This window comes from Embiotoca jacksoni, unplaced genomic scaffold (genome assembly GCF_022577435.1).
Source record: "Embiotoca jacksoni isolate LCO1_2020_lvr unplaced genomic scaffold, fEmbJac1.0.p SCAF_20, whole genome shotgun sequence".
Classification (NCBI taxonomy): domain Eukaryota; kingdom Metazoa; phylum Chordata; class Actinopteri; family Embiotocidae; genus Embiotoca; species Embiotoca jacksoni.
Genome location: NW_027185341.1, coordinates 4,254,692 through 4,265,581, shown reverse-complemented (window position 1 = coordinate 4,265,581; position 10,890 = coordinate 4,254,692).

Sequence of the window (10,890 nt, the reverse complement as noted above, 5' to 3'; positions counted from 1 at the left end):
ATTTACCACCACAGCGAGGGAGAGCTGAGTTCAAAATATTGATGGCTTTAGTCTGCATTTGGCTCTAAAATGTTTTTGGGCCGATGAATAAATCATACGCTGCTCTTTTATTTTTTAGGGCTATTTCCACTCAAACCCAGAAACATGCTCACTTTGGAAACATCCATTTGAGAACACAATATTTGGCTCACAAAAAGTTGTTTCCACTGAACTATAATGGAGATGAGATCTTCTCGAAGTTTAATGCATAAAAATATTATTCATGACTTATTCATGAAACTAGCCATCAGTCCACAGTGTGATGTTTGACCAGCTGCACATTGACAGAGCAATTCGATTTTTATGGACAAACACAAAGTTCTCAGGTGAAAAACTAAACGAGTTGTTACGAAACTTTTACAATTATTTATTGTTTATTTCGCATTTGCACAAGAAATCATGACACAAGTCGTGAATCCCAAGCTTTGCCAGCTTTTGACACACAGACAGCGCCGAGGCGAGGATGCTGACCCCTGAAGTGGGTCCCTCCAGTGGTGTGCAATTTATGCCGAGCTTGCTGTAACTTGGTGAGGTTTTTTTTATTTTATTTTTTTTTTTTTTAAGAATAACATTCATAGTATCTTTATCATGGTTTGCGTTATACATGTGTCATGCCATACGCGCATAAAATACACTTTTTTTTTTAAAAAACCTTTTGAATCAAAACCCCCGTATTGCTTGGGCTGTAAAAAAAAACAACAACAACAAAAAAAAACGATATTAATGTACGACACACTGAAGAGTGACAATAAATATTTCGCGTTCGGAGTTAACGCGTCGCTCCACTCAGCTGATTTGACAAGAGACAAAACAGCCGTGGACGAAGTGAGAGAGCGTTAAAGAAAGCTTCTTGCTGCAGCCCCCCCCCGCTGGGAGCAGACCGGACCGTTCACACAGACAAGCTGAGTTATTCGCAGCGAAATGAACCCCATCGATTTCAGAGCGCACCAGAAGGATCTTTGATATCCCCATGGAATGATAAGCACCCTGTACAGAAAGACACACTCTCTCTCTCTCTCTCTCTCTCACACACACACACACACACACACACACACACACACACAACGCTGAGGATCAACACTGCCACCATGTTTATGAGTCACCGGTGAAGGGCCCTTGGAAGCAGCCCCAGGGTAACGTCAGCCTCTGTGCGTGCGAACGCGGTCCAGTTGTGACGTCGCCGCCTCTCCACTTTGATTTTGAAAAAGTCCTCCCCTCTTGTTATTTCTCCTTTCTTCGGGTCATTCCTCCCTATGAGATCTCTGCCGCCCCTCCTCCTCCTCCTCCTCCTCCTCCTCCTCCTCTCCACCGTTTCATCTGTTGCCTGTTCTGTCACGTCTTCTTTTTGATCAAAATCCCCTAAAAACCTGGAATCGCGTCCAGTTTGTACCGCGATTCAGAAAAGCTAAATGAATGCAACACAAGAGTCTTCATTTACCAGCTCATTCCCAACAACGCCTGCTGCTCTGGCAGCTCAACCCACGGGTCACACCTGTTCGGTGATATTCACGCCATGAAGAAGCGTGGTTTCCAAGCTTGAACACTGTGAAAAGAAAGCGTTAGAGAAACAAGACTGTATCCCAAAAAAAAAACAGTACGTGGCTGAAACGTGCGCGAATCACCGAATGGCTTTTACAGTTTTTCTACAATATGGAAGTCATATTTCATGGGAACCTCCCGTCCTTTTCTCAGAACTGGAAGCAGAAAACCCAATTTTCAAACTACGTTCGCAAAACTTGTGACGCTTCTTGCAAAACTGAACATTCGCCTCAAAACCAAACCATGTTGTCAGATCGTCAAGCTGCACTATCTGGATGTCGGGTTAGTTTTGAAACTACCGGAGTAGCCTTTAGCCAACTAACGTTGACCAACAGATGAGCCGAAACTTTACCGCTGCTGTATTTATATTTAGAGAAAAAAAAAAAAAAAAACACTTGAATTCAACGTAATCACACTTAACTGGTCACTGATTGGTCCTAAATTCAGGATGGCTGAGAAAAACCCTGACGTGAACTACATGTATATGTATAATCGCAACAAAGAAAGCCGGAGCTGCGAGCAACAGTCTGGTATTACCGGGCGTTGGATTGCTCGTATCAAGCCGAAATGTTTAGAATGCATCTGAAATGCATTTCTTCTCGCTTCTGTCTCTTTCCGCGAACTCTAAATTCGACCAAACGGTTCTGCCTGTTTTTGGGATGACGCTCAGCCACATCTCTCCTTTCTGAGAAAATGCCCTCAGGCGGATACAGTTTTGGTTCTAATGTGACGAGCTGCGAAGGCCATTCCCTGAAGCTATTCGCCACTTCAGTCGTAAATACCTGGCACGTCCCAACTACAGTTTTAACATTATTTATGTATTTCTGTAGATACTTTGTGGTTTTTTTTCCCCAAAAGTCTACTTATATTGAGAGTTGTGTGTTGTCCTGTCCTGTTGCGCTGCGATCTCACCAAAGCTAGTTCCTGCTATAAACTATGATAATGGCAAAGTTAACTTCACTCAGGTCCACATTTGCTAAAACGTGTAGTTTCGGTAGAAGCTGCTCTTTACAAAGGCTGAACAAGCTCCACAAATACATCCTCATACAGACGCAACCGCAAAGGGAAGCAGGGCCACATCCAATGTCATATTCCTCTAAATCAGAGGTCTTCAACAACGGGTCCGCGACCCCTAGGGGGTCCACGGAGGTACTGCAGGGGGTGTGTGAAATTTTTGGTTGATTAGACAATTTTTCTTTATTCTTTTTTCTCTTTTTTTTTTCAAATTTTTTTTTCTCCACGAATGTAAATGTCTTTAAATCGACATTAACATGAATCCCACATATTGTAGCGGATGGATAAATGGAGGCAGAAGATGTTATCTTTCAGTCAGAAATGCACCCATTCAGCGACACACAGGAGCTCTCTCAAGCTGGGCACCGGTTCACTCACAGAGTGGAAAACACAATTTTATACAATATATATATTAGGGGGTCCCTGCTCCATCTCTCTATCAGTTTGGGGGGGGGGTCCTTGGCCTGGAAAACGTCGAAGACCCCTGGTCTAAATGAACCATGTTTGGAGGAGAGAAATGGAAATGCCCTGCCTGGATGACTTGAAAGTAGACACACTCGTTCTGTCTTTCTGTCTCTTCTTTCCCCGTCTGCATAACGCCAGTCAGACATTCTGTAATTTGGAGAGTTTCTGGTCCTGAGGGCTGGTCTGAATAAAAGATGAAGTCGTGTAAGTGTTGGCTGCTGACTTTGAACTTCTCTTTCTCTTGACCTGCAAAACTACTGATGAAACATCACTTCCAAGATGCCAGTAAAAAAAAGTGCTTCTTGATGTTAAAACCATATAATTAAAAGCCGTTCAGAGGAACGAGAGGGTAAGCGAGGTCTGTGGGGTGAAATTGTGCAGACGTATGAAAAGAATACATTTTGTTCCAATCTTCCTACTCCTCCTTTTGAAGGTTCCTGTTCTCAGTGGTGGTTTCTTTTACTTAATTCCCAGTGATTAGGGAGCTGATCAATTCTCCTCAGGGGGATTCAATGAGGTGTTAAAGATGCACCTAACACACACACACACACACACACACACACACACACACACACACACACACACACCGACGACTTTTCGGGTTCAAGCCATTGTGTCGGTGAGCGTTTGGTTCTCAGTCTCAGATTTTGACACTTTCCACGCTCACAAGTTTAGTCCACGTACGGTGAAGTCTGTGCAACTCTTAACGGTGAGACGTGCTGACTGTCACGACAACGCAGAGTCAGGACAGGCTGAGATATCCAATCTTTGTTTTGTTATTTTTGCAATGAGCATTTGATTGAAAGCTCAAACGGAAATAACAGACAGGAACCGATTCACATTGCTGGGGGCCTAACTTGCAAAATAGAGAAATAAAACTAAAAATTAAAACTTAAAAACAGACCGTTATTGTGACACTTCTTCCCAGAATAAATATAACACTCTATTTATCACACTGGTTTACTAATTTGACCTCCAAATTACAGACAGTCAATTGGTGAAAGGGCCCCACGATATAAGCAGCATCGTCTGGTACTCAAAATGAAAATATAATTTGCTCACTTTTTCTAAGACCAATAAAATAAACGAGAGTTTATTTGAATTGCGTTTATTATTTATGCATAATTTCACCTAGTGTAAGAAGTAATAGAAGTATAATTTTGAAGTCCCAGCTTAAAATTACAGACAAGACTTGTTGAGCTGCAGCTCTGACGTGCACCATGCTTTTCATCATAAATAAATCTCAATTTATTTTCCGAATTTGTACTCATTCCCCAAATACAGCGGCGCGCTCTGTTTTCCTTTTTTTTTTTTTTACTCTCCTTCTTGTTCAATCAAGTGACTCAGTAATTAAACATGTTCACTGCTGTCTTTGTTTTTATGTCACATTAGCATTTCATACTTCTTCACGCGTGCGCGCACGCACACACACACACACACACCCTTTTTGGATGTACGCTGACGGCTGTTTCCGTTTCTGCCGGTGCCTGATGCCCAGCTGTCCGTCCTCCGTGATTCATCATGCAGGGCGGGGGGGGTTCAGTGAGACCTGAACTGCGCTGAGTGTCGTTCCTCGTCGTCGTCATTGTCTGCAGGGTGATTAATGCGTGTGTGTACGTGGCAGCGGAGCGGTCGGTGCGAGACGAGCGCTCCTCCGGCGGCGGTCACAACAACGCAATCTCTCAGATGAGGGGGGACAGATGAGGGGGGACAGATGAGGGGGACTGTGTTTTTGTGACAAAAGCAGACACGCGAATCAGAAGACGCGATGACCAAAAAAAAAAAAAAAAGACGTAACAGAAAAACGGCCATGAGGGTGGATGGAGGGAGCGTTTAGTCTTTGTCAGCGCGCGCCTACGTGAGAGTTCGTCGGAGGGGCTTGACGGTGGGCTGAGATCACGTCTCTCCGAAGACGCGGGCAACGAGACCTCCCTGCTGCGCTTGTTCCGGCGCCGCCTCGGGGGAATCAGACGCAGGAGATGCGAGAGCGCCACAAAAACACGCAGCCGTTCCCCGCGAGGCGGCAGCGATCTGTCTCCTCCGCTACCGCAAGCAGACTTCCGCTCGGCACGAATGCGCGGCGATGAGCTCGACACAAACAGGCGCGCGACGCAGATCAAACGAGTGGACGCGGCCGGCTGCCGCAAACACGGGCTCAACTGACGTGACATCGGGCCGAACAGATCTGGAACCTGTAGCCCTGTCCATACGGCTCAAAGCACTCCCACGGGGCAGCAAGCCACGTTGTTCACCTCACCACGTGCCTTCCTCTCACAGAGTCTGTGTATTTTAGCAGTACCAGACTTGTGAGGTGGTGTGGAGAGCTGGAAGCTCCCATCAATTATATTTAAAAAAAATTTTAAAAAAAAAATGATCTAAAGGCCGCGAGTATCAATTCCAGCTTATTTGCTCACCTCAGCATTTTCTCTGCCTGACAGCTCGGGTCCCGAATGACCCAATTAAAGTCGGTGTAGTCGCCTTTATCACTGCGACAAACGGTGTGTCCTCAGCTCGTCAGGGCGGAGGATAAAGGAATGACCATCTTTAAGTCTCCTACTCAAGCGGTACACTTCTTATCTGCACGGCGCAAATGAAAGCAACACAACAGTGACAGGCATTATGGGACATTTCTTCTAACGTATCCCGCAGAAGTGCACAATCGACAGGCCGCAGTCATGCCGACATAAAGCGTCCCCTCCTCCTCTACGCGGCAGCATCTGCAATTGTTTGGGGGGGGGGGGGGGTTCAATTGTCCCCAGCCTGTATATCACTCTCGGGTTTTGAAGACTCCCAAGCGACGGCCTTCTAACAGCAGCCTCTTCCTGTGGTTTCCATGAAATACTGATGATGTCCCCCCCCCCCGGTAGACTAATGGCATTACGTCTTCACCTTTTTCACTGATTGATTTTCACTGCTGCCGGCTCACTCCCAGAGGACTGAATTCAATCCCTATCGAAAGGAGATCGTCAATTTACTGTTGTCAGTTTGTTCCTGACATGGGCAGAGACAAAGAGGGAAATGAATGAGCTATTAAAAGATTGCAAACACTGCAGATAGAGATTTCAAATTCTTTATCGTTCAAGATAAAAAAAAAAAAAAAAAAAAAAAAAAAAGCCACATTTAAAGCATTAGGCTTTCTCAAAAACGGACTTTGCACCAGTTTCTTGACAATTAATTCGAACTAAACCAAATTCAGTGAAGAATGACCCCAACCGGGACCGAACAACAGCTCCACCATTCCCTGACAACATGACGATGATGACAGTTAACTATAGCCGGGTATCTTTATAAAATGGTTGACACCGGTAGCGATGCCTTGAGTTAAGAAACCGCTTCCTGAACGCTGTGCTTTTTTTTTTTTTTTTTTTGATCCATATAAAAAATTTTTAAAAAAAAGAAGGAAATTCTGCGAGCTATCTATCCTAATATAAGACTCAAGTCACCCAAGTTGAACCTGCGATTTGATCTGTGTGGGCGGGGCCGCCCAAGTCTGGGATACGTAAACACCGGTTCGCTGATGTGATTTATTCCTACGTAAGGGCAGCAAAAGCGTTTTAAAACAAAGATGTGGATGAAGTCTCGGTGTCGTCGTTTTGTACTGATTGATGAGGCATTTCTCAAGTCAATCAGTGTATCAAAGTGTCAAAGTTCGGTACACAGCCCAACAATTAAATATATCAGTTTTCATCCGTATTAGAATCCAGCTGCAAAATGCATGCCGCTTGAAAACGATAAAACTAATCGCAAACTCTTAGTTTATTACAGCTTTACTGAAGTCGCTTTACGTTGTAAACCTGCACAACCTACTCCTTTATTTGGCTTCAATATGTATTAATAACAGATATTCTAACCCGCGTGACGTAAATGCATTAATGTTGAGGATAATTCTGGCCCACTGTCATAAAACCTGAATTTAAGTGTGAAACCATGACAGGCTGTGTCACGGGACATTAAACATTTCAATCTAATATTGAACCCCACTTCCCTCAGGAACATCTAACTCATCTCGTACAGTTCCATCTGTTTTGTTAGATCAAATATCCACACATCAGCAAACGAGCCTCTCAGGAGTTTAAAGCTGCACGGAGACAGAGGAAATGTTATGAGGCATTAAAATCAAACTGCCATTATCTCCCACTCTCAAAGACTCCAGATATTTGAAATACGGAGCACTTGAGTTCATTTATGAACCGGCAACATCAACCAATCAAGTAACAAACATCCGTCCGGCTCAACATCAAATTCACACAAAGAAGCTCCTGATGTCATTCCCTCTGTTGACTCAAATCTTCATGATGAATACCAGTGTTTGTGTCGCCCTCTATTGGCTGAGTACCTCCATCTAATTGGCCGCAACTATGACGTGACTCATTATTATGCTCCGCCTCATCTTATCTCGGCTGAGTCAACAGAACATTAATTGGAATCCACCAAGTGTCAAACAATTACTCATTCTGCTTTTTGGACTTTATCTGAAAAAGACAAACTCTATTACAAGTGTAAAGATGATTATAAATAATGGTGTGTCTGTGTGTGTGTGTGTGTGTGTGTGTGTGTGTGTGTGTGTGTGTGTGTGTGTGTGTGTGTGTGTGTGCGTGTGCAAAAAGTTAAGAAAGTTGTGTGTGTATGTCTCCGCACACCCACAGACGTCATATGTCACACAAACACACACACACACACAACTTTCTTAACTTTTTGTACATGCGTGCATACAAGTGCAAGCGCGAGTGTGTGTGTGTGTGTGTGTGTGTGTGTGTGTGTGTGTGTGTGTGTGTGTGTGTGCGTGCGCGTGTGTGCGCGCACATGCATGCGGGTGCATTTATAGCCCCCTTTGCCTGCTGCAATGACTCACCATTGAGTCACAGGCCGGAGAGGGGAGCGCGTTGCGCAACTCAGGAGCCCCTTCTTCTGTCAGTCTAAGAGTTCGGCACGGTGCGGCGGCAGGTCAGTGACGTCACCTCGTCATTAAGGGAACGCCAGTCAACGCTGGCAGAGGAGCCCGAGGTGACGGCGAAGGAGCGCGGTGACTCAACCATCAAATGATGTGTCACGGTCCGCGTGAGGCACAGGGGAGGCCGGCGCTGATATACTGTAAATGAATGCTTTCACTTGACAGGTTGGGGTTCAGTGGGAGTAGGAGGGAGAGCATGTAGGCACGCGTCCCTTTTCTAGGCATAGCCACAGGTATGAATTATACACGCTGCATCGACGCTGGTGAAGGATAGATATAATGAAATGCCAAGGAGTTCGTCGTGAGTCACACGCGCACACACGCACACACACACACACACACACTTCAATGCACAGTCTACATGCACACACACAGACAGAAAGAAACCCGGCGCTTTACAGTAGGTGCACAAACCCCCAACCCCCCCCCCCCCCCAAAAAAAAACAAAAAAACAATGCCAGTCCTGTTTCAGCTATCTGCAGAATGTGCTGAGGAGGAGAGAAGCGGCAATAGAGCCAAGAAGATACAACTCCCATGGCTCTTATCACACTGTGGCCAGCTACAGCAGCACTGGAGGTATGTCGGGTTAGATAAATCAGCCGCCCCTCCCCCAACAACATCATGTTGCCTTCATACACACAGTCGGGTTACTGCTCCTCCGGGCCATCGGTCCCTTTTTGTTTTTGTTTTTTTGACTTTCTGCCGACTCGCTGCTTACAGACGAGACGTGGGTCGGAGATGACGATCGTGTGCGACACAGTTTTGGGTGTAATTGTTTGCCTCCGTGGGTGCAACCGCTCCCAAGCGTATTTATGATCACGCAGCGTGAGGGTTTCTTTGTCTTCCCTGCCCTCCCTGCTTCACCGGGCCTGGAGGATTGTGCATCGAACCGCGGCGTCCCCGAAACTCCATTCATCAAATCCAAGAGCAACCTTTGACATGATGATGGTGATGAGGGCTCCTGTTTGGCTAAAAAAATAGAGGATAACAAGGTTTCAAAATGCCCAGACATGTTGGGCTGTAAACCTTGAAGCACCTCATCAACCTGTCCTACTAAAACACGCAAGGAGAAACATAAAGGATCTGTTTAGATACCACCAGTTACGAAGCAAAGTGTGTGTAACTGGGTCCGTCGTCAGTTCGTTAAGCTGTTGTTAAGTGTCAATGCAAGCTGAGGTGCCGACACATAAAAGGAAGCATGAAGGTCCCACTGACCGTTTACTACAAATCGTTAAATCCCGGTCTTTTATGTGTGAAATGGCCTTTTGGAAACTCAGATATGCAGATATTGTTGAAACCACTGGGCAGACTAAAGTGCAGCATTTCCGCAAGTCCTATCTTACGGCCACCGAAAGACTCAGTGAGCTGAAATAATCTCCGGTCTCCTCAGAATATACAGATAAAATGCATCTCCAGCCCCGGTGTCATGTACGCAGCTGAAGCGTGGACAAACACCACTTCCAGGAAGCCCCAAAATAGAGACAGGATGTCCATTTAGTAAACACAGTATAACATGTTCACAAACTTGTGTAAAAGAAGCTGTCAAATAAGACAAATAAAGATGTAATCTCTCTTACTCTATGAGCTGCTCCATTCCAGCACCTTGGGGCTCCCCAGGTTCAGGTTGGTGGTCCTCCTGTTACACCGCTTCCCCACTTCTTCTTCTTCTTCTTTTTTTATACCTGTGAACATACACACATATGTGTTATCCTCACAGTGCAGTGCAATACATCTCAAACTATGTAAAAGAGAAGGAATTGATAAATAAGAACATGTGGTGTTCCATCTTTCATTCATCAAAATCATCATTCAGTTTCATTGATGTTTCAGGATGTGCGAGGAGGCGTGCAATCTTTCAGACAACAGACTTGTCTTCCTGTCTGTCCTCTCTCTGTCTCTTTAAGGGCCTCTCAGGTCTTGAGGTGTTGAGTTTCAAAGTTGTCCTCGTGCTGCGTGATTTACGATGGAAACAGAATGAGGCTTGGTTTCTCTGCTTTATGGATTCACAATTGCTATCCGGCGTCCTATCCCCTCTACTTAAACTTCTGAGGAACCTGAAGACGCACTGACACCAAATAAAAGTGGTCAGGATGGTTATCAAGTCTCGCCATCTTTATTAGTTTTTCCTAACAAAGAATCCTGTTCAAACACCATTGCTTTATGTCTGATTTTTACATAAAAAGATGGCAGTGACACTGACAAAAAATATTTAATGTGCTTCAAGGCACGCAGTAGATAGTAGGCGTGCGACTAACAGGTTATTTTCATTGTTAATTCATCTGACAAGGATTTTCTTAAACAATCTGTTATATTTTGGGCTATAAATTGTCAGAAAACAATGGAATTCCTATTGTAGTTCTGCATACAACAAAAAGGAGAGCTTCAGACCGTTTTGTTTTGGATATTCATTTAATTGTGGTGGTGTGTGGCAAAGGAAAGCGTCAATTCAGATCATCTGAAAACCTTAAACCGGTAAATGTTTTTGGCAGTTTGCTTAAAAAAAAAAAAAAAATCAGAAAAAAAATATTATTCCGTTATCGAAATAGTTGCAGATTCATTTTCTGTCAATCAACTGATTTTTTTTTTTCACTTGTAAAGCATCTTTGAGTATCATGAAAAGCGCTAAACAACGTATTAATATCTCTGTTATTATCTATTGAGCAATTGCTACACTTCTACAGAGGGACGTTGTCGTTCCTTTTTTTTTCTTTTCCCCTCCACACACAGCTCAACCTGATTCAATAGAGCTTTAACACAAGATTTCCTCAGCCACTGCTCACACACCCATAACACTGACTTGTTTCTCACTCGAGGGAAACGCACCATGAATCTAGTTAATATCATTCATATTAATGCGATGTAATTATGCAGAGCTGCGGCAC